General features: G+C 42.4%; 1 protein-coding gene across 1 annotated transcript in view; it reads right to left on the bottom strand.

The window, feature by feature from the left end:
- The window catches only part of Tesk2 (testis associated actin remodelling kinase 2), a 105,560-nt gene extending 83,774 nt beyond the window's left edge, over positions 1-21,786 (bottom strand). The window contains exon 1 of the mRNA XM_075946416.1: positions 21,463-21,786. The gene's annotated coding sequence lies outside the window, so the exon portion shown is untranslated. The remainder of the gene's footprint in view (positions 1-21,462) is intronic.
- Positions 21,787-25,602: the final 3,816 nt, after the last annotated feature.

The raw sequence follows: 25,602 nt of genomic DNA, 5'->3' as shown, positions 1-25,602 counted from the left end.
CTGAACCATCTACCAGCCCAGGAATATTACCTTTCGATAATTATAGTACCCCTCAAAATTTAAGTTTTTAGAGGATCAGACCACTAAAATAACTTACAGTTACCAAAAGATATGATAGAAAAATAAACATTTTGGCCAGGCAGTGGTGGCACACGCCTTTAATCCCAGCGCTCAGGAGGCAGACACCAGCCTAGACTACAAGAGCTAGTTCCAGGACAGCTAGGACTGTTACACAGAGAAACCCTGTCCCGAAATACAAACAAAAACAACCATGCATTTTGGGGCCTGGTTATGGCCCAGTTAGTATCGTGTACATAGCATTCACGAAGTCCTAGGTTCAACCCTTGACACCATCAGATGTGGTGGCACACAACCTGCAATCCCAGAAACCAGGAAGTGGAGGCAGGAGGATCACAAATTCAAGGAATCCTTGGTTACATAGTGAATTTGAGGGCATCCTGAGTTACATGAGACCTTATATAAGAATAAAAGGAGGGCCGGGTGGTGGTGGTGGTGCACGCCTTTAATCCCAGTACTTGGGAGGCAGAGGCAAGCGGACTTCTATGAATTTGATGCCAGCCTGGCCTACAAAGTGAGTTCCAGGACAGCCAGGGCTACACAGAGAAACTCTGTTTCTAAAAATCAAAAATAAATAAATAAAAAAGGAAGAAAAACATGAATTTTAGCACTATGTAGAAACCTTTTTCAATGGATAAGTATGAGTAACTTTATATTTGTAACAACTTGGATTTTATTTTTATTACTAGGGATGGAACCTAGAGCCTTTGTGTTTTGGTTTTTTCAAGACAGGGTTCCTCTGTAGCTTTGGAGCCTGTCCTGGAACTAGCTCTTGTAGACCAGGCTGGCCTTGAGGAACTTAGAGTCTTGCACGTGCTAGAAAAGCATTCTTCACTGAGCAAATGCTCACACAAAACATGAAAAATGGTAATGCTTGACCTGTTTCATACAAATGCTACTACAGGTAGAGTCTCAACTGTTTTCTCAGAGAAGCATGTGAAAATCTCTGCCTGTGGGAGGCTGGGCATCTTGTCAAGGAAGGGTTTTTATGACAATGTTGGGGGTGTGGGGTAGGCAATACTGGTATTTTAGTGGGCAGGAGTCAGGGAAACTAAATGTCCTGCAGTGCACAAGAAAGAATTGTCCTGTCTGAAATGCCAGCAGCACCCAGCTGAGAAACCCTGTGCTGGAAAAGCTTCATCACTTTTGTCCTTCAACAGAAAATGGTCTTCAGTGGTCTTTCAAAAATGTCAAAATTACGTGACTTACAAGCAAACAAGAACATATTTTGTTTGTTTTTAAGACAGGGTCTCATTATATAGCCCTGAATGGCCTAGAAGAGCACTGCCACACAGACCTGGCTGGCCACAAACTCAGATCCGCCTGCCTCCGCCTCCCAAGGGCTGGGATTAAAGGCGTGCGCGTGGTCAAATACAACATTTTAGTGCCTGTGCTACAACTTGAAGACTTTTAGACAGAAGAGAGGAAAGGAGAGGAGAGTGACGGGGAAGGAAAGGGGGGAGAAGAGGATGGAGGAAGGGGAGAGAGGGAAAATGGAGGAACAAGAGAGGAAAGGGGAGAGGAAGGGAGAGGAGATTCCTTTTTTACTGTTAATTTTATTTACATTGAAACTGAGTTGTCATAAAGTAAGCACAGGGCTGGAGAGATGGCTCTGCAGGGCTAAGTCCCAGCGCACCACTGCAGTGCACCGCCTTCTGTATGTAACACCAGTTCCAGGATGTCCTCAGACACTACACGGCACACAGACACACATGTAGGCAGAACATCCATTCACAGACTTTTTAAAAGAAAGAAAATAGATACAATTAAAAGTTATCAGTGGACTGGAGAGATGGCTCAGAGGTCCTTTAGAGAGCACTGCCTGATCTTCCAGAGGTCCTGAGTTCAATTCCCAGCAACTACAAGGTGGCTCACGCCATCTGTAATTAGGTCTGACGCCCTCTTCTGCAGGCAGACCACATATGTAAGTATATATGCAGTGCAGAACACTGTATACATAATAAATAAATAAAATCTTAAGTTAAAAAAAAAGTTGTGGGCCTAGAGAAATGGCTCAGAGGTTAAGAGCACTGGCTCCACTTCCAAAGGTCCAGAGTTCAATTCCCAGCATGGTGGCCCACAACCACCTGTAATGAGATATGGTATCCTCTTCTGGCCTGCAGGGACATATGCAGGCAGACTACTGTATACTTAATAAGTAATTTTTTTAAAAAAAAGTTGTTAATCGGGCTGGTGAGACAGTTCAGTGGGCAAAGGTGTCTGCCACCAGGCCAAATGACCTGAGTTCCATCCCCAAGACGCACATGGTAGGAGGAGAAAGCTGTCTCCAGAAAAGCTGTCCAAGCCCTTCACCTGAACTAGTGTATTTATGGATACATGCAATAAATAAGTAAAGAAATAATAAGTAAAAATTTAAATGTGACCTTTTAAAACTTATGATTGGAAAAAATTTTAAAAAGACAGTGAACAGCTGGGTGGTGGTGGTGCATGCCTTTAATTCCAGCACTTGGGAGACAGAAACAGGCAGATCTCTGTGAGTTCTTGCCCTGGAACAAGAGCTAGTTCCAGGACAGGCTCCAAAGCTACAGAAAAACCCTGGAGGAGGAGGAGGAGGAGGAGGAGGAGGAGGAGGAGGAGGAGTGGACTAAATATATTATACTCAATATTATATGTTTTATTTTTCCAAAGAAACTTTAAAATTCTCAGGTTGCCCTCATATCTGAGATGCTCCTTTAGAGAGCTGCAGACACCAATTTTTTTTTATTTTTATTTTACGTGTATTGGTGTTTTGCCTCACGTATGCCTGTGTGAAAGTGTCAGATCCCCTGACAGTTGATGGAGGAAGGTCATTGGTTAAATAAAAAGAAACTGCTTGGCCCTCATTGGTTAGAAGATAGGTGGGAGGAGTAAACAGAACAGAACGCTGGAAGAGGAAGTGAGCTCAGACTCCACAGCTCTCCTCTCGGGAGCAGACGCCTCAGAGAGACGCCATGCTCCCAGCTCCCAGGCAGACACACGCGATGAAGCTCCGACCCAGGATGGACATAGGCTAGAATCTTTCCGGTAAGCGCACCTAGGGGCGCTACACAGATGATTAGAAATGGGCTAAATTAATATGTGAGAATTAGCCTAGAAGAGGCTAGATAGAAATGGACCAAGCAGTGATTAAATGAATACAGTTTGTGTGTTGTTATTTCGGGCATAAGCTAGCCAGGCAGCCGGGGTGCTGGGGACGCAGCCCCGCCGCCCTTATTACTACAGACAGTCATGAAGTGCTGTGTGGATGCTGGGAAATAAACCTGGGTTCTCTGGAAGAGCAGCCAGTGCTCTTAACCACTAACCCACCTCTCCAGACCCAATCAATTATTCTATGTATGTTTAATCTCATGACATCTCTACAAACTACACATTATCCCATATACGGGGGGGGGGGCACTGTGTGTGGCAGCACACACCCTAATCCAGGCAATGGGAGATAGAGGTGGGTGGAACTGATCTAAAAAGCAATTCCCCTTCCCCTTGTCCCAAATAAAAAGAGGAAGGGAGTAAGACTGTCAAATTAGCCGAGCAGTGGTGGCACAACCCTTTAATACCAGCACGTGGGAGGCAGAGGCAGTTGGATATCTATGTTCAAGACCAGCCTGGTCTACAGGAGTTCCAGGATAGCCAGGGTGATCTCAGAGAAACACTGACTCAAAAAACTTAAAACAACAACAAAAAAGACTGTCAGATTAAGACTTGTTGGAAGTTAATTAATGACAGACTTAGGGTTCAAAAGCTAAGTTTCCAAAGCTAAGCACTTAGCACTATAAAGTGTCTCCCTCCACAGACATAGCTACATTGCTGTTCATTACAGCAAGTCTCTACCCTCCTCGAACAAGAGACTAAAATGGAGACAGATGTTGTCTCTCCAGCAACTGAAAGCCTGGAGTCATTTAATGACCATACAGTAAAAACCACCAATGGTTCTAGCAGACTTCTTGTTGCTGTTGTACTGCTGTTTGTTTGTTCTGGGGTTTGTTCATTTGTTTTATTGTTGTTATGCCCTTCCCACCAAACAGATTTCCTAAGGAATGGATGAAAAACTAGCAGGAAAAATATGCCAATCCCCTACCATTCCTTCTTTGCTATTCTAATAGTACAGTATTTGTTTCTTTTTCTTTCTGAGACAGGGTCTCCTGGAAGGCCAGGCTGACCTCAAAGTCCCTCAGTAGCTGAGGATGACCCTGAACCCCTGACCCTTCTGGTGCTAGGATCACAGATGTGAGTGGACACTCCCTGTTTTATGCCCTGCTGCGGATCAACCTGGAGCTTTGTGCTTACTAAGCAAGCACTCTACCAACTGTGCTATATTCCCCAAGCCACAGATTTGTTTTTATACATTAATATCACAAAGACAAGCCAAACGACATTTCACAATAGTGAAGGCACAAATAAAATTCTACAATATACTAAAGCACTATCAATTAACAGATAACAGAATAGAATATTGTCAGCTGACACTGAAAATCTTCAATGTCCATCCAATTATGAATGAAGTTGGTGATAAAGACTCAGAGTAAAGGAAACAGCAATTTTTACAACCTATATATAAGAATAGAAAAAGAATACAAATAGAAGATGCTGATATCCTACTAATTTTTTCCTATTATGATAAAAATTAAACTGACCTAAAAATAAGTTTGTTATGTGTGATATGTAAATTGGTCATTCATTTTCCAGGACAGGAGCACTGACAAGCATATTAGTTGTGTTTCAAGACCAAACACACAGCAAATCTACAAGACAAGTCAGCTCTATGGACCAATACAGCATATAGACAAATTTCAGGATGGCTGCACAATTAAAACTAAAAGCAAGCCAGGCAGTGGTGGCACATGCCTTTAATCCCAGCACTCAGGAGGCAGAGGCAGGCGGATCTCTATGAGTTCGAGGCCAGCCTGGTCTAGTTCCAGCTAGTTCCAGGACAGGAACCAAAAGCTACGGAGAAATCCTGTCTTGAAAATCCAAAAAGAAAAAAAAGAAAAAAAGAAAAAAACTAAAAGCAATATTGCTGGGCTTGACACCTTGCTATGAAGTAATAAGTTGTAATGCCATTCAACCCAAAGGCATTCTAGCATAAAAACTGGCATCCCCTACTTAGTTAGCTGCAGATATAGGCAACAGCACCTACTAGCACCAGACAAATAGTTCTTAAACACGTATTAGATCGTTTGGGTATCTATGAAACTAGATCTACCAGGCTCAGGCCAGGCACTGGACCACAACATAAAATAAAAACTGAGGCTGAGAGTTATAAAGGCACTTGAAGGTAAATTAGTTCAATTCTCTTAACCATTACAGGAATCCCTGTAGTTTTTGTTCGGTTTGTTAGTTTGTTGTTTTATTGAAACAGAGTTTCACGCTGTAGTCCAGGCTGGCTAGAACATACTTTGCAACCCAGCTTCACCTTGAATTTGCACCAACCCCTCCACCTCCTGCCTCATCCTCCTGAGTCCTGGAATTATTTTGTATAAACCACCAAATCTGGCTAGGAATACCATCTATTAACTGACCAAACTGTGAGGCCAGCAAGACAGATGGCTCAGCAGGTAAGAACACCTTTGGAGCAGATCTCACAACCTGAGTTCAATCCTTGCTTCCATGGGAAGCAAAGACTCCCTCCTGAAAGTTGTCCTGACACTCCCATGTGTGCAATAACCCCTCCACATACAGAATAAATAAAGAAGTAAAATTTTAAAAATTAAAACTACGTAACCAAGGATGACAATGAACTTCTGATCCTCCTGCTCCTACCTCCCAAGTGATAGGATTACTGGCATGCACCACCATGCACACTAGGCAAGCACTCCAGCAACTGAGCTACATCTCCTGCCCAGATGTTTAGACGCTTACAAAGTCTCTCCTTCCAATTAAAGAAAAACATAGGCTTTGTAGCATATATTACTTTATTCAAATACTTAATATGAGGCTAACAGTTAAAACAATAGCCAGTAAATAAATACTAAACATATTTCTATTTAATAATATCCCCACTAGCCGGGCGATGGTGGCGCACGCCTTTAATCCCAGCACTCTGGAGGCAGAGGCAGGCGGATCTCTGTGAGTTCGAGACCAGCCTGGTCTACAGAGCTAGTTCCAGGACAGGCTCCAAAGCCACAGAGAAACCCTGTCTCAAAAAACCAAAAAAAAAAAAAAAAATATCCCCACTATTTCACAGGCATGAAAGATGTCAACATTTCAGACTAGGTAGAAGGAACCTATGACAGTTCTCATATGACACACTTGACAGTTGGAAGCCATGTTCAACCCTTTATTCCAGCACCGAGGAGACTGAGGGTGGATGGCTATCAGTTTGAGTCCGGCCTGAACTACAACATGAGATCCTGTCTCAACAAAAGAGGTCTAAAATGTTCAGTGATATCTGCTACTTATAAACTGTTTAGCCTGGCTTTCAAGAACTATGTTCCAAGTTGGACGATGGTGGTACACACCTTTAATCCCAGTACTCAGAAGGCAGAGGCAGGTGCATCTCTGTGTATTCGAGACCAGCCTGGTCTACAGAGTGAGTTCCAGGACAGGCTCCAAAGCTTCACAGAGAGACCTTGTCTCGAGAGGCAGGGGTTGAGAGAGAAATAGAGTTAGCCTAATCTGGGAGTGTGGATGGAACGAAATAGTGAAAACAGAAAAGTAAATAGCCCAATCCTCCTCCCGACTTGTGCTACCTTTTTAACGTCATTTCTTCCATCCAGCTTAAGTGATAGTCCTCATCCCAGCTATCACAGCACTTTCTGATGATCGACATCATTCCAACTCTCTGTTTTCACATACATATATTGTGTTTATGTGAATGTATGCTATGTTATGTGCGGGTACCCAGAGTCCAGAAGAAGACATCAAATCATCAAATCAGATGGAGCTGGAATCACATTTAGTTGTGAGCTGCCTCTTGTGGATGATGGAAACTGAACTCTGGTCCTTTGAAAGAGCAATAAGCACTCTTATCTGCTAAGCCATCTGCTGTGGGATAATGCTCTTGTACAATGTAAAGATTTGTCACTCATTTTAGTTTAATGAAATGCTGATTGGCCAGTAGCCAGGAAAGAGGTATATGTGGGACAACCAGATTAGGAGAATTCTGGGAAGAGGAAAATCAGAGACACAGAGGAAGCAAAATGAGAATGCCTTACTGAGAAAAGATACATAGCTAAACATAGATAAGAATTATGGGTTAATTTAAGTTGTAAGAACTAGTCAGTAGTAGTAGTAAGCCTGAGCAATAGGTCAAACAGTTTATAATTAACATAAGCCTCTGTGTGTTTATTTGGAACTGCATAGCTGTGGGACTAGATGGGACAGAAACTTCCATCTACAAATGGTGCCCAACGTGGGGCAACTACATCCACATAAAACCTGAGAGAGCTTGGGAAGGGATTCTAGATTAAAACAACAACAACAACAACAACAAAAACCGAGTCAAGCATAGCTTCTTGGCAACAACATTTTCTCAGGTGGGATATGTTTACTAAAGGCAAGCAGAGACACAGCTCCTTTGAGTGGCTTTCTGACTAGGCATCAGTGGCCAAAAAAAAAAAAAAAAAAAAAGGTTCTTTTAAGAGGCCCTGCTACCAAACTCTTAAATAGTGTTTATGAGCAGCCAGTGGCATGTTTCTTGCTGGTGGCATGACCTAGAAACTCTGCAGAGTTGTGGCAACAAACATGGCTCTGGCCAGTACCTCTGCCATAAAGCTTGACTCTCAGTAAGCTAAGGAATGGGGCGGAGACAGCTGCCAATGCTGCAGCTTTAATCCTAGCCATGCCACTTTGCAGATTAAAGACTTGCGTGGTCAGAAAAAGAGATATACAGTAAAGATAGATTTAAACTGAAAAAAAAAAAGCTCTAAATGATTTACAGTGTATTTAAAAATATATGTAGGCTTAGAAGAGAAAAAGGATAAAGTCCTTAAAAAAGAAATAGAGTAATTAAAAAAAAACACATAAAGATGAAAAATATATAGAGTCTAGATACTGTATATTGTTGTGTTGTCTTTGAATTGTTTGACTGCTGAGGAAGGAGCAACAGCTTGTAAAAGACATTTAATTATAAATGCTGCCAGATTAAACCAACCTTTATGTTTTAAAAAAATATCTTGACTTCAAAATTTAAATTAAAAAAGTGTTACTTTGGGGAAAACGTTCTGCTTTTATTTCCACAGGAAATGAGAAGCTGTGTATTCATTCTGGGTTAAGAAAAATCAGATTTGGGGCTGGAGGGATGGCTCAGTGGTTAAGAGCATTGCCTGCTCTTCCAAAGGTCCTGAGTTCAATTCCCAGCAACCACATGGTGGCTCACAACCATCTTTAAAGAGGTCTAGTGCCCTCTTCTGGCCTGCAGACATGCACACAGACAGAATATTGTATACACAATAAATAAATAAATATTTAAAAAAAAAAAGAAAAATCAGATTTGATCGAGGAAGACCCCCCCCCAAAAAAAAACCTGATAGGAGCCGATGGCCCAGATGGTCCAACATTTCAGAGCACCTCTGTTGCAGTTTCCTCCGAGTTCTGCATCCAGAACAGCTTCAAGGTGACTCTGGTTGAGGTGATTCAGCCACACAGAATACTCCAGTCAGGATTTGACCATAATCTTAAATTTTCTCAGGGTCTCTCAAAGATTACCAGTGCCCCCAATCAGCAGGTAGTAACCTAGAAAACTACACCCACGTTTCTAAAAAATGGATTATGGCTGTTTATCATAGTTTAGAGTGTTGGTTACAAGTTGTTATGGGTAATGATCAGAGAAAAAAAGCTAAACAAAAAAGATTAAATTCAGCATTCTTGTTTTGAGAAGAAATAAAGGAAATGCTGTGGGATAATGTTCTTGTACACTATAAAGATTTGTCACTCATATTGGTTTAATAAAACGCTGATTGCGCAGTAACCAGGCAGGAAGTATATGCGGGGCAACCAAACTAGGAGAATTCTGGGAAGAGGAAAGACAGAGACTGAAAAAAAAAAAAAACACCCCAGAGACACAGTCACCAGTCAGACACAGAAGAAGCAAGATGAGAAAGCCTTACAGAGAAAAGATACATGGCTTAAACATAGATATGAATTATGGGCTAATTTAAGTTGTAAGCACTAATTAGTAATAAGCCTGAGCAATAGGCTATACAGTTTATAATTAATATAAGCCTCTGTGTATGTATGTGGGACTAAATGGCTGCAGGACCTGGTGGGACAGAAACTTCCATCTACAGCTATCTTTCCAGTCCCTCATTCTTACTCTTAGTGACTGGTATTTAGCAAATGTCTTTTGAGTATTCCATACTCCTAAGTCACATACCTTACAATCTATTATCCATGGTGGGTAAATTTTTTTAAATGTTTTATATATAACAACACTCTTCCTTATTTAATCCCTACTGCTATCTTTTTCTTATTTCTTTAAAAAAATATTTTGGCCAGGCGGTGGTGGCGCATGCCTTTAAATCCTCAGGAGGCAGAGGCAGGCAGATTTCTATGAATTTGATGCCAGCCTGGTCTACAGAGCAAGTTCCAGGGTGGCCAGGGTTTCAAAAGGATACCCTGTCTCAAAAAAAACAAAAACGAATAAATAAAATGGAAAAACATTTTATTTATGTAAAACACAAAACATGGGTGTTTTGTTCACCTGTATGCTGTCTGTACATCACGTGCATGCAGAGGCTGCAAAGGTCAGAAGAGTATCAGATCCTCTGGAACTGGAGTTAACAGTCATTTGACACCATGTGGGTATTAAACATGGGTCCTCTGGAAGAGCGGTCATACTTGTAACTGCTGAGCCATCATCCGGCCCTCCTATCCATAGTCCATAGATATAGTCAACTGATGATGGTTAGTGTTAACTGTCAACTTGACAAAATTGAGAATCACCTGAGTCACCTCTCCTGGGCACGCCTATGGGGATCATCATGATTGCATTAATTCAGGTGAAAAGACCCACACATTGTGAACAGCACCACTCCTGGCTTCAGTCCTGGACTACATCAATGTTATCAATGGAGAAAAGGAACTGAGCAGTTGTAGCAAGATAACTCATTCTCTCTCTGCTGTCTGATTATAAATGAGACATTACCAGCTGCTTCAAGTACCTGCCACCTTGACTTCACCACGAAGGACTGCACCCTTGAATTGTGAGCCAGAACAAATCCCTTGTTCCTTAAGCTACTCTTTTGTAGCTCACACTGCAGTGCCCATGCATGTAGCACTCTTTCTCTCTAGTGTGTTCTTATTGGTTTCTTCCACACGGTTCTCAGGAATCAACTAACATGAAGTGTTCTCTGACCTTTCAATCTCCTGTCCTGAACAAATCCTATTACAGCTATCTTACTGTACATTGACTGTTGCTTATCTGCTTTCTTCACTGGACTATGAGCTCCATAACATCTTAGAATTGAACTTGCTCACCTTCAAATGAACTATGGTATATAAATTTTAATATTGCATATAAGTCAATATACAGTTGAGGGGGAAAGTAAGATTTTGATATTGAGATTCAAACTTTATTGTTTTGGATTTGGTTTGACCTTTTGTTGAGATTCAAATTTTGTGTGTTTGAGGGTATGTTCTGGTGCATGTGCACACGTGTGCTTATGGAGGACAGAGGTCAGACTATGGTGCTATTCCTCAGGAGCTGTCCACTTTGTTTTTAAGACAGTCTGCGACAGGATCTTGCCAGGGAACCCCACAGGCGCTCTCTCTCTCTCTCTCTCTCTCTCTCTCTCTCTCTCTCTCTCTCTCTCTCTCTCACACACACACACACACACACACACACACACACACACACACACATACATTGAGATTATAGGTATCATTAATATCATTATATCCCAGATTTCTATCTGAATCTGGAAATCGGACTTGGGTCAAATCCTCATGTTTGTATAGCAAACACACTTTACTAACTGAGCTATCTTACTTTACCAAGATTCAAACTCTAAGTAAAAAAATATATTTATTCTTTCATTCACTTAGTCAACAAATACTTTATTTAGTACCTTCTAGAGGCCAGAAACCATGCTATGACCTTGAGAGCTTACCAATATAGACTGCACAAAATGATAAGTGTTCAAAATAGCTATTAACTAGTGAATCTTGTGCTGTGTGGTGGTTTGAATAAGAATGGCCAAATGAGCCGGGAGGTGGTGGTACATGCCTTGAATCACAGCACTCAGGAGGCAGAGGCAGGCGGATCTCTGTGAGTACGAGGCCAGCCTGGTGTACAAGAGCTAGTTCCAGGACAGGAACCAAAAGTTACGGAGAAACCCTGTCTCGAAAATTAAAAAAAAAAAAAAAGAATGGCCAAATGTCCCTTCTAGGCCCATATATTTGAAAGATTGGTCACCAGGAGGTAGCACTTTATGGAAGGATTAGAAGGATAAGGAGGTGTGGTCTTCTTGGAGGAAGTGTGTCACTGGAGGTGGGCTCTGAGGTTTCAAAAGCCTGTACCAGGCCCAACTGCTCTCTCCCTCTGCCTACTGCCCTAGCACTCACCTGCATGCCACCATGCTCCTTGCCATGATAATGGACTAAACCCCTGAAACTCTAAGCAAGGCCCCAGTTAAATGCTTTCTTGCCTGATGGTTGGTGGCACACACTTTTAATCCCAGCACTTGGGAGGCAGAGGAAGGCAGATAGATCTCTTTGAGTTCAAGACCAACCTGGTCTATAAGTTCCAGGACAGCCAGGGATACACAGAGAAACACTATCTTGAAAGAAAAGGGGGGGGGGCAGGGAACAAGGAGGAGAGGAAGAGAGGAAAAGAGAAAAGGGAAGAAAAAGGAAAATGCTTTCTAAGAGTTGTCTTGGTCATGGTATATTTTTGCCACAATAGAACACTAAGATGGGTAGATGATGAGAAGCTTACATCTTGTGAAATCTTCTCTACTTGCCAATTCTTTCTTCATCCCTAGCTTTGTGAAAGAGCCTTGCTATGTAGTCTAGGCTATGTTCAAACTTCAGATCCTCCTGTCTCAGCCTTCTGAGTACCGAGATGACAGGCACATACCACTGCACTAGCTTCATGTTTTCCTCTTCTTCTGTTTTTGTTATTTTCCAATTCTTCACTAGTAATATGCTTTTTTTGTTTTTTGCTTTTTCTTTGTGTAGCCTTGGCTGGCCTAGAACTCACTCTGTAGACAAGGCTGGCCTCAAACTCACAGAGATTCACCTGCCCCTGCCTCTAGAGTGCTGGGAGTAAAGGTGTGAGCCACCACTGCCTGGCAATATGCATTACTTTGATAATCACAATTCTTCTGAGTTTCCCAAAGTTATAAATCCATGCCAATCAACAAGAATTATACTCAGAAAAAAACAGCATGAACATTTGTGAATTGTAGGTAATGCAAGAGTAAAAACAATTTAAAAGTTCTGGTCAGATTCTAATACAAGAAACAAACCAAAATATGCAACAACAACAACAACAACAAAAAAGCCAGACAGCTGGAAAGTGTGATTGGAAATGATCTCAGTGCAAGGACTACTGCTGGAAGGGACAGTCTAAAATGATGTCAGTTAGCAAGATGAATAAAGATAAGGGGCAGGAGAGATGGCTCAGTAGTTGACAGCACTGCTGCTCTTACAGAGGACCCGGGCTAAGTTTCCAGCACCCACATGGCAGCTCTGTATCTGTAGCTCCAGTTCCAGGGGATCCGGCACTGTCACACAGACACACACGTGATGTGGTGGAATTTACTTTACACTCTGTGAAGATTGCCACTGTGACTGGTTTAATACAAAGCTAAATACTTAATAGGGACTTCTGGACAGAGAGAGCTCTAGGAAGAAGAAAGGTGGAATCACCAACAGACACAGAAGGAACAGACATGCAGGAGGACAGGTAAAAGACACAAGTCATGTGGCAACACAGATGAACAGAAATAGTTTAACTTAAGTTATAGAGCTAGTGGTACAAGCATAAGCCATAGGACGAGCTTTATAATCAACAATAAGCCTCAGTGTCGCTTCTTGTGAGCTAGCAGCCCAAAGGAAAGTTCAACTGCACACATGTAAGCAAAACACCAATGCTCATTTTAAAAAAAAGCTTCACAGATAAGAGCATCTACTAGCCAAATGTTAATAAAAACAGCAGACAGAAAACACTGTGAATAATTTCAGAAGCACTAGAGAAAGTGCAGAAATAATGAGTCCTTGATGCTCTTCCAGAGGACCCTGAGTTCAGAAATTATAACCCATGGCAGGTGGCTCACAGTCGCCGACAATTCCAACTCCAGGGGATCTAACACCTCCTTCTGGTCTCCTTGGGCACCTGAACACATGTGACATAAACACACATACACACACTCACAGAGGGTTTTTTCGTTTTTATTTTGTGTGTACTGGTGGTGTTTTGCCTGCACATTTTGTCTGCATGTGTGTGTACAGTGCTCACAAAAGCCAGAAGAAAGCATCAGATTCCCTGGAACTGGGGTTATAGATGGCTGTGAGCCTGAAGGTGAGTATTGAATCCAGGTTCTCTGCAAGAACAGCCAGTCATCTTTCTGTTGTTATTGCTTGAGACAGGGTTTCTCTGTGTACAGTTCTGGTTGTCCTTGAACTCTTTGTAGACCAGGCTGGCCTTGAACTCACGGAGATCCACTCGTGTGGGTGCACGCACCATCACACCTGGCTCATAGTCAGTGATCTTAACCACTGGGTCATCTTTCCAGTCCTCCCACAATTTTCTTTTAAATGTCTTTTTTAAAAAGAGTTGCTCAGAAATAAATTAATCGGATGTGACTGGACAGACCAAGAGAAGGCACACAGTAAAGTCTTAAAGAGAAAGAACCAGAACGCTTTATTGCTAATGACCTACTGGCTGAAATCACTCCAAAAGAAAGAGTCCCAGGACTTGACAGTTAAGAAGGAGCTCCTAAAAAGAGTAAGAACACCCTTGCTCAGCATGCCAGTCTGAGGTGGAGTCTTAAGGTGAAGTTAGAATGTGCTGTTCTGCTTACAGATTTCTGAAAGTAGAACTTTCCTTCAGTTAGAAACTAACTCCTAAAGTCAAGTCCTTTTTGGTATGATGTTATACAGTTTTCAGTAATGATGTCTATACTGTATTGCCTTTTCTCCTTCAGTGTGTTATTTCCATAAATATCTGATGAATGAAAAATGTATTATATTAAAAATAAAATATGCAAATTTATCAAGATTACCACAGTGAATTCATTGTGGAAACCAATTTGAAAAAAAGAGCCCATGTAAACTGTCCTAGGAAAACATTAGCAGTAGGACCAATACCATCCAAATTTCCTTTTCTTTTTTCTTTCTTCCTTTTTTTTTTTTTCTTTTTGAGACAGGTTCTCTCTGTAGAGCCCTGGCTATTTGGACTGGAACTAACTATGACACCAGGCTGGCCTTGAATTCAGAGAGAGCCACCTGCCTCTGTCTCCCAAATGCTAGGATTAAAGGAGTGACCACCAGGCCCGGCTTCTAATTTTCTATATTATACAAATAAAATTATATCATTCTATTCTAATACAAAGGAAAACATGACAGCCTCTGTACAACTTGTTCAGAAGATAAATTAATAAATAACATTATATTTCATCTGTCTAATGATTTACAGTTCACAAAGCACTTTGACCCTTACAAGCAATTCTGTAACCTTGCTCCAACTGGATAGATTCGAAAAGCAAGGACTAAGATTCGGAAAGCCTTTCTTCCTATATTTCAAAATCCAAAAGCCATAAAAGAAGATTGAAAAGTTTATGAGCATAAAAATCTAGAACTTCTATAGGGGAATAAAACAAAAGACATCGGAAAAGTAATTATCAAAACAGGGCTGACTCTTGGTGTTAGATATGAGGCCCTGTGTTCAACACCTTGCATCCAAGAAGAAAAAGAGAAAAATACTTGTAAAGCATACATTGGACTTCTTATAAAGTCTTAGAGATCAGAAAGAAAGAGATCCTTGAATCAACAGAAAAGTTATGTGGAAGACTTTAAGCTGGGTAGTTCAGAGAACAGGAAATGGGGATGACTCAAACATAAAAGACACTTCGTCTCAGCATGATTAAAACAACTAAAACCATTCTGAGTTATCACTTCTATCTATCACACTGGCAAAAATCCAAGACTGATAACAGCAGGGCATAATATTAACAATGCTGACCCTCCAGTCAGAATGCTTACTGGATTTCTGCAGTTTGGAGGCCATGAACTTGGGCACTTCAACCATTCCTGAATGCATTTGTCTGAAAAATAGTATCAGTGCCCACTGCAGAGGGATTTTGCTAAGAATGAATGAGGTAAATGTGTATAAACCACCCAGAACAGTATTCACAGTACAAAGTAAACACATAATGTTTAAGCATTAGCTATGACACAGGCAATGTTAGTTGAGTAAACAGGCAATGTAGATGGGGAAAATGCCGAAGGAAGGAACATAAGCAATTAATGGTTATCAACTTTAACTTAAAAATTCTGCTTTTGTAAATTTATCCTGCAAATCCTCTTGCACATGACATGTTCAAAGTCTCCATTACAGCACTGCTTAGGATATTAACAAGCTAAAGGAATGTACATAACAAACAAGTCACCATACACATATTCAACAGCTTTTCGGTGTTTCTTTAAAACTTTTTTCTATTACGTTTCATTTATCTGTGTGTTTAGAGGCCAGAGAACAACCTGTGAGAATTGGTTCACTCCTTCCACCACATGGGCCCCAGGGATTAAGTTGTGGCAAGAGCATTTACCCATGAGCCATGTCATCAACTAATTTTTTTGTTGTTTCGTTTTTTTTTTTTTTTTGAAACAAGATTTCACGTAGTCTACATTGGCCTCAAATTTGCTGTGTTCGTAGCCTCCGCCAATCATGTTTGTTTTGTTTTGGTTGGTTGGGTGGTTGTTGTCCTGTTATTTTAGACACCTGGTCAGATTTTATTTCTACAGATAGGAAGGCCACAAAGGTAGAAAGGTAGAAAGGTGGCCTCCCATTTTTCTTAGGTCACTGAGGTTTGAACATGCTATATACCACACACACACACACACACACACACACACACACACACACACACACACCAGCCTATGGAAAATCTTTTTAAATTCTGAGTAGTCCTAGTGCCAAGTACAGAGCAGCCTTGTGGGACTAGTTCAGCAGGAAACAGGACTGATATTTAAAGAGACCTGTCTGTACTCCACCAAGAAACATCAATCCTTTCCTGCTCCTGAATTCAGGCTCCTCCATTCAAAGCCTGGTCTCAGCCGCTAGCAAACTTAAAGAGGTGACTAGATGTCTTCAGATTTCCCTGGAGGCCCAGACGTGATCCCCTTGTTTTTCAACCTCCACTCTGTACCACTTGGCCCAGCCAACCATCTATAAAATATGGTCCTAAGACAGGGTGACATAATACAAAGACAAACCCCAAAGCTCCAAGAAGGCATCTCAGGACCAAACGCACTTGGTGAGGAGGGGAGGGGCAATGGGAATGTTTGTTTTGTTTTTGAATAAGAGTCTCTTTATGTAATCCTGGCTGTCCTGGAGCTCACTCTGCAGACCAGGCAGGCTTTGAACTCAGAGATCCTGCTGCTCTGCCTCCAGAGTGCTGTGACTGCCAGTATGCACTGCCACACCCAGCTACATTCAAAAGAATTCCATGGAATACCACGTAGGTGTTTAAAAACAACGAGGAAGCTCTCAAAGATATACTGAAATGAAAGACAAGCCTACTGAGACGGAGGGCAGAACTGTGAGAAACCATCAGCTTTTTCATGAAAAATAGAAAATTAGGCCAGACAGTGGCAGTGAACGCCTTTAATTCCAGCACCCCAGAGACAGAGACAGGCAGGTTTCTTGTGAGTCTGAGGCCATCCTGGTCTACAGATCAAGTTCCAGGACAACCAGTGCTACACAGAGAAACCTTGTCTTGAAAAACAAACAAAACAAAACAAAACAAAAATACCTTGGGGTCCTCTTCAGCAACAAGCCCCCATAGCGTTTTAAAAACTGGTTGGGAGAAAGGAATGAACCCTGAAGCTGGGTACACAGAAGAGTAACGAGACTGAAACTGTTTATATAAAATCCTATGTTATGCAATGTAATGCAAACTATTTTGTATTTCACCACTTGAATATATTATTTTTCAGACACTATATACATATATATGTATATATATATATATATATATAACTTATTTAGGACTCTTTGCATGTTTTATTTTACGTGTATTTTGTCTTGTTGTTGTTTTTCAGCAGAGCAAACATGCATTAAGGGAAAGTGATGAGAGTTCCCAAGAGGAGGACAAATTCCAAGAGAGGAGTACACGATTTGGGTATTTTTGGAACAGGATCTGACTATGTAGACCAGGCTGCGCTCTCTTGCTTCAGCCTTCTAAATGCTAAGAGAGGAGGCCCACAGCACCCAGCTACACACATCAAACTGAAAACAAAACACCAAGGCTTACAGAAGGTAAATCCCTATAACCAGACAGCTAATAACACAATCTCAGTTTTGATTTTCAATGAAGATTTCCAATGTTTTCCCTTTTCCACACTGCCTTTACAGAACAGCAGAGGGCCACCTGCTGCCATACTAGATGACCTGCGTTCAGTCCCCAAGACCCACATGGCAACATTCAGAATCAGCTTCTGCAAGTTGTCCTCTACTTCCACATACACACACCCACACCCACAAATAGCAAAAAATAAAATGTTAAGAATGGATGGTTGACACGTTATTACAAATATGCTCTTTAGCAGCCGACCCTCTGAACAATGAGACCACACTGAAGTCATCTTCGGTTGATGACTCGGAAGACAGCATAATGCCCATTGTTAGTCCAAAACATTCACCATCACCCACACAAACAATGTAATGATTAGGCTCTGTTAACAGGAGGAGATAAACTTCCCATACAAGCCCCATCCCAGATTTCAAACTCCAATAAAACATATTTCAGAACAAAATGAAGTGTGTGATATTAACAATGTATTTATAAGCACTTTAATATAAAGGAGGAATACATTTTTAGAAGCAAATCCCCTTTCTGCTCTAAATAAGCCAGGGAACAATTTTCTTCTTGACCCATTAGTAGAAAGCATTACTGCAGAGTCTCAGATAGCAGATTATTCGCCTCCTAGCATGTACATGTCTTAAACAGAATTAAGTGCCAAATCACATAGGCTAGTGTTTGGGAGACCATCCCAAACATTTATCACAACGTGCACTGACATCACCCAGATATCTGAGACCATCACTGTTAATTCAGAACCAAACATCTGTACCATCTGTACATTATATATATTTATATATATATACACATTATTTTTATAATTTACTTATCATTATTTATGTGCATTGTTGTTTTGCCTGCAGGAATGTCCATACAAGTGAGCCAGATCCCTAGGATGGAGGGACAGACAGTTCTGAGCTGCCATGTAGGTCCTCTGGATGGGCAGACAGTGCTCTTAACCTCTAAGCACCTCTAAGCCATCTCTCCAGCCCCTGAATACTAGTTTCTGATAAGCCCCAAAGAATCTCCATTTTGAGTCCCTCCTTGGTGATAACAGGTCTCACCGATAGAACCTAATAATAACTCTGTCTCCTGCTATCATACTGGATAATTATGACATCCATACAACGACATAGTCAACACAGCCACTAACACTGTTGCACTATTTTAATAACCTATAACTCCATTTCCTTTCAACAGCACTGAGGCAGTTACACCTTTTTTTCTCCCTTTGCTTTAAAAGTACTCTGAACTTTCCAATCATGTATTCTTATAAAATCTGGTCTTCAACCACATTTCTGGCTACCTCTTCATTCTCCAAGTACACTAGCCTTCTTAAAGACTTTATTATTTATGTTTATTATTTCAAGTGTATGAATGACAACATGTATGTCTGTGTATTGTGTGCATGCATTGCCCAAAGAGGTCAGAAGAGGGTGTTGGGTTTCCCAGGACTGGGATTACACATAGTTGCTAGTTGGCATGTGGGCACTGGGAACTGAACCTGAGTCCTCCGGAAGAGCAGCCAGCTGAGCTCAGCCATCTCTTCAACTCCAGATTTTACTTCTTATAACCTACAATTTATATTGTGCAGTTGATTATAGATCCCACACTATCAGAAGCAGTGTAAAGGGGTTCACCATTTTATATTTCTGCTTTGTAAATTCCAGTTTTGGATTAGCCCACTCTCTCCCCATCCTCCTGTTCTTTAGGGTATTAGAGAAAATGTAAAATCTGGTGGTGGCATACACCTTTGATCCCAGCAAAGGCAGGTAGATCTCTGAATTCAGGATAGCCAGGGCTATGCAGAGAAACCCTATTTCAACAAACCAAAAGAAAAGAAAAAAATTCTTCATCTTTGGTGCTACAGATGAAGAATTGTTGCTCTTTTAGATTCAAGCCCTAGCCCCCACATACACAGCAGCTCACAACGATCCATAAGTCTAGTTCCAGGGAATCAAATGCCCTTTTCTGACTTCTGAGGGCACCATCACACATGTGGTAAACAAATATACACACAGGCAAACACTCATACACCATACATGGACATCGTGAGCTACATGATGAGTTCCAAGCCGGTCAGAGCTACACAGTGAGATGCTGTCTCAAAACAAGGCAACAAGAAACCTCTCATCACATAAAATAAATCAATAATAATAATAATAATAATAATCCTTCAGTTGGGCAGTAGTGGTCACATGCCTTTAATCCCAGCACTCGGGAGGCAGAGGCAAGTGGATCTCTGTGAGTTCAAGGCTAACCTGGTCTACAGTGTGAGTTCCTGGACAGGCTCCAAAACTACAGAGAAACCCTGTCTTGAAAAACAAAACAACAACAACAACAATAATAATAACAATAACAAATCCTTCATATTTTCCACTGCTAATCCCTATGGCTATAATGCTCACACCAGAAACTCACTACAATTCCTTCAACCTCCAGAAAAAAACTGATTTATTCACAGATAACTGATGACAATAAAAATAAGGCCAGTATGCTAACACACACATAGTTCCAGGTTGGCCTGTGCCACACAACCCTAACTCAAGCAAACAAAGAGAAAAAGAAAAGAAAACCTTTTAGTCACTACTACCTTCTGCTTGCTCCTAAATCCATGGGTTGCCTTGGAAAGAAAACAAGTGAACTCCCAACTGCTAAGGCACTTGCTTCTAAGGCTAAGGAACCTCCTGCCCTCTGGAGCACCTGACACGGTAATATTCCCTCCCTCCTTCAAACTCTCTTCCTTTGGCGACTGTGACTCTGGTCTAGCCCTTCTCCTGGCCCTTTAAACCTCTCTGTCAATGTGTTGTCCTCAGTGATGCTGCTTCCGACCCACAGCCCAACTCTCTGCTTTCAGGATTACTATCTCCTACTAAGGTTTCAAGAATCCCTATATAGTCTCTCTACACTCTCAACTTCATGTCTTTATAGCCAAACTTTCTCAGTTTTATCCCCAATTTTCCAGCTCTATCTGAAAAACTCGAGTTGAACTTGGTCACAACCAAATTTATCTTTCTTCAAAATTGCTTCTCATTCTGCTTCCATTAACACCACCAGCCCAATACCATAAACCAATGAGAAACCCCTTACTTACAAAAGCAGCAAAACCAAAAAACCTCTCAACCCTATTTTGAAAAATCTTGGAATTTCATGCCATTCTCTTCATTTTCCTACAACTATCCAAGTTCATTCATCCTTTCTTACCCACAAAAGCTCAAGTCTGCCTACGGAGGCCTTCTTCTCTCCCGTCTTTACTTTCAATCTTTCCTTCACATTTTCCACACATAATCCATATCAAGCTCCTGCTCACAACCTTCAAAGGCTCCCTGTGCCTACAGAATAAAGTCCAACTTCTTTGACAAGTCTTTCTCAGACATATAAATTCAAAGTTTCTCAACCCGACTAATCTGGATTTTATTTCCAGCTAAATCCGAATTGTAGCTTAGATCAGGGTCTTCAGAAAGAAGTATAAAAAGTAAACTAGTAAAAAGAGGGAGAAAGGAGGAAGTCTCTCAGGCTAGAAGTCAGGGTGTTTAGGAGGGATGGGCACGTTTGATGGCAAGGAAGGAATCCAGATCTCAGCGGCAGAAGAGGGTGCAGAGACGCTCAGCAGGGGAGCCGGACGCAAAGCCTTCCAGAACTTCACAAGTGAGGAAGGTCAGACACCACGATGTCGATTCGAAGTATAACTTCCAACGGGTTCCCGGCCTCTGAATCGAGGAGATGAGGACTATCCCGGGACCCTGAGGGAAGTGAGAAGGAAAAGGAACGGGGAGGTGGAAAGGGACGGACGAGAGACTGTCCCCTGCCTTTGAGAATCTCAAGGAAGGCACCAGGCTGGCCAGTGCTCGGCGACCAGAGAGCCGAGGCTGCGTGCGCGGTAGGGATGTGAGCCTCGTTCCTCAGACTCTCCCGACGTTACCTGAGGCAGGACCGAGCCACCGAGGGGGCGTCTGCGAGGGCCGGAGGGCGAGGGAGGCGGCGGCCCAGAGCCAGCATAGCAGCTGCCGGCCGTGGCTGTTTAGCCTGCGGAGGAGGTGGGGGTCCCTCGCGCAGAAGTCGGCGATTCCGCGGGGCCAGCGGCAGCGCAGAAGCCGCAGCCTACTGCCATGGCCTTGCGGTCTGGGCTGCTTTCCCCGCCTGCTCGGCGGGGCCCGGAGGCGGCTCGCCGCTAGGACTCAGAGGGCAGCTGGAAACTCTCGGCTCCCCGCGGGTGAGCGTCTGAAACGCCTGCGGCCAGGGGACTGGGGCGGGGCCTCCGGGGGCTCCGCCCCTCCTCAGGCCTCCCTCAGAGCAGCCAATCGGTCGTCAATCTTTGACAAACGAGCTGGTACGGTTGTCCAATGAACGCTAGGAAGGCCACGTGGTACGAGGGTGGGCACAATGGGCGTCCAGAGAAGCCAATCAGCAACGCTGGGCGCCAACTCTTAGAAGACGAAGGGAACCAATAGGAAGGGAGTGGAGGTAAAAACAGAAGCGACAGTGTGTTGAAAAAGCGGAACCCAAGAGCAGAGAATACACCTGGGGGAAAAGCTAAGAGAGTCTCAAAGAGGGCGAGACGTAAATACAAGATAAGCCAATCAATCCCCCCTCCCCCCGCCCAACAGAAACGATTGATAATTAATTAATTAGACTAGCGCGGCTTTTGAATAAGGTGTCCTACTAGATCGAAAGCCATGTCCTGCAGGAGGATCGCAGTGTAATAAGAAGCTAAAATTAGTACATAATTCCTAGCGACTTGAGAAACAGCAACAAGTAGAACTAAACCAAATGCCGAGAGAAGAGATTGGATTTGGTGAAGGAAGACTCAGAGGATAGGTATCACGAGCTGGTTTGAAAAGAATTATGAAATATCTCTGTGGGGAATAAGAATTTTCCCAACTGTTCCATCAGGTATAGATTTCCTCACACTTCCCATACCCATGAATTTCAAGGGTTTATATTCTTATACCTGAGCAGACTGCAATAGAAGAATAAGAACAGATAGACACAGTGGAATATGGGCCTTACCCTCAGGACTTAGGGGCCACAATTTAAAAAAAGAAAAAAGAAAGAAAAAGAAAAGACTTCCCTCTTCCTGGAGGTAGAGATTCTTGGCAAATATGTGGAACATAAATAATTGAAATAGGACTGGGGCAGAAGGCAATGACAGAGAGTGTACCATGTGGACCTGGGTTCGATCCCCAGCACTGACAATAGTAATAACAATGGAATAAAGGTGGTCCTGATGGCAACTGAGTTTAAGAAAATGTATGGTAGCCGGGCGGTGGTGGCGCACGCCTTTAATCCTAGCACTCGGGAGGCAGAGGCAGGTGGATCTCTGTGAGTTCGAGGCCAGCCTGGTCTACAAGAACTAGTTCCAGGACAGGAACCAAAAGCTACAGAGAAACCTTGTCTCGAAAAATTAAAAAAAAAAAAAATGTATGGTAGGAAATAAAATTGGAAGAGGCTGAATATCGATGGAGCTTGAATAATAAAATTACCTTTTTGTTTTAATGCTTGTGTGTTTCGTTCTTGAACACATGCATAACCTAGGCAGGGCATTGTTTGAGGAAGAGTAGTTAGTAGCTCACAGCATCTCTTAAGGGAGATCGGGACAGTCCAGTTCAGAATCATTCTGGCATAAAGTATGTGCTGCCACCTGGTGGCAGTTCAGATGTTACTGTCCCACGTTTCTGTTGAAAGGTTTGGCCCCCTTGCAAATGTGTCTCTCATAGAGCCTAATACAAACAGTTGATAAACACTACTGGGAGCAATCAGAATTAAACAATGCCACCGTGCCAGATGAATTACCTGCTCAGTGAAAGACAAGGAAAGGCTTGGTGGGAAGGCTCTTTAAAAGCAGGTCTAAACGTCGGAGCAATGATGGCCTACTCCTTTGATCCCAGTACCAAGGAGGCAGAGACTAGCAGATCTCTGAGTTCAAGGCCAGCCTAGACTAAAGAGTGAGTTCCAGGACAGTCAGGGATACATCAAGAATCCCTATCTCGGGGGAGAGGGGAAAAGAAGAGTAAGTTTAAACAAAATTTTTAAATTTGGGGCTAGGGATGCTGTCTAGTTAGCAGAATGCTAATATGCATGAAGCTCAGGTGTGGTGGCACATTCCCATCAGCCCAACATTCAGGAGGTGGACACAGGAGACCAGGAATCCAGGTCATCCTCCACTATATATGGAGTCTAGGCCAGCCTGGGACACTTGATACTGGGCCTCTAAATACATATTAAATACAAGGGAGAGGGAAAATAACACCATGGATTTGCCATGCAAGATGAAGAAGCATCTGCAATCCCAGCACTCCCACTGGAGATGGGAGGCAAAGACCCAACACTAAAGCTGTCCTCTGATACTGACACGTACACTGGAGTGAGTGTACACACTCATTCACACACACACACACACACGCCAGGTACAGTAGTACATGCCTGTAAGTCCAACACCTGGAAGGTGGAGACAAGAGGAACAAGGCCATCTTTGGCTATATAAAAGAGTTCAAAGTCAACCTAACAACACAGGATTCTGTCATATATACACCAAAAAATAAATAAAAAGCAATAAATAAAATAAAAATGGGTCTGTAGCCAAGTATGAAATCAGTACATCACTCGTAATCCCAGCAATCAGGACCCAGGCAGGACTGAACTACAGAGTTCTGAGCCAGCCTAAGCTACAGAGTCCCCATTTCCATAAATAAATACTAAATGTAAACAAGGCTGGAGTCCTGACTCAGCAGCTAAGCAGACTGACTGCTTTGCCAGAGGACCCTGGCTCAATTTTCAGCACCCATATGTTAACTCTAGTTAACACGTTAAGTTCCAGAGGATCCAATGCCCTCATCTAGCCTCTGCAGGCACCAGGCACCAGGCAAGCACTTTGGTGGACATACATGCAGGCAAAACACCCACTCACATGAAATAAAAATTGAAAAACAATAATAAACTCTCCTTCTCCCTGTCCCTTTCTCCCTCTCCCCCTTTCTCTCTCTGACAAGATCTCATTATACAGTCTTGGCTGATCTAGAACTTGCTGTGTAGGTCCGGCTGTCCTTGAACTCTGAGATCCACCTGCCTCTGCTTCTCTTCCCCAAGAGCTGGGATTAATGATGTGCACCACCATACCCATTGAGAGACCCTACCTTTACCCAAACATATGCACACTTGGCTCTGAGCACTCTATCTATCTATCTATCTATCTATCTATCTATCTATCTATCTATCTCTCCAGCTCTCTGTCTCTCTCACACACAATGAGGAAAAGGATGTGGAAGACATCCCTGTAGTTGTTTAATGTCTAACAGTGGCTGCTGGTTAGGCCAGAGGTTTAAACATACCATTACTGAAAGCAGCTCCTGTCTTACTGCGTCAGTCTTTTTGTTTCTATTTCAGATAACTCTCCTCTTGCCAGCCTGAATTAAGAGTTGGAATCTGTCCATAAGCCAACTGTACATCTTAGTTCAGGGCAAATGCATCCAAAGATCTTGCTGGTGGATGGGTAGCATTATCTTTTTATCTTTTGTCTACAGTTACCACTGGAAGAGGAAATGCTGCTGGTTCTTAGGAAATCTTGAACCCTCTGGAATATAGAATCCAGGATAGAAGAAAATAAGCCTGCCCTTCACCGCATATATATATATATATATATATATATATATATATATATATATATTGGTTTTTCGAGACAGGGTTTCTCTGTGGCTTTGGAGCCTGTCCTGGAACTAGCTCTGTAGACCAGGCTGGTCTTGAACTCACAGAGATCCGCCTGCCTCTGCCTCCCGAGTGCTGGGATTAAAGGTGTGCGCCACCATCGCCCGGCAAGATATATTTTTCAAACTCTTAGTTTTCTTTTCTTTTCTGTTTTTTGGTTGTGGTTTTTCAAGAGATATTCTCGTTCTAGCTTTGGCTGTCCTGGAACTCATTCTGCTGACCAGGCTGGCCTCAAATTCACAGAGCTCTGCCTCCCTCAGCCTCCCAAGTGCTGGGATTAAAGGTGTGTGCACCACCACCCAGCAACTGTGAGTTTTCTTTCAATTTGACACAAACGAGAGTCATATGAGAACCACAGCTG

Source organism: Microtus pennsylvanicus, chromosome 13, assembly GCF_037038515.1.
Source record: "Microtus pennsylvanicus isolate mMicPen1 chromosome 13, mMicPen1.hap1, whole genome shotgun sequence".
Taxonomy (NCBI): Eukaryota; Metazoa; Chordata; class Mammalia; order Rodentia; family Cricetidae; genus Microtus; species Microtus pennsylvanicus.
Note: the sequence above shows the minus strand (reverse complement) of the source record. Positions and strands in the feature narration are given on the sequence as shown.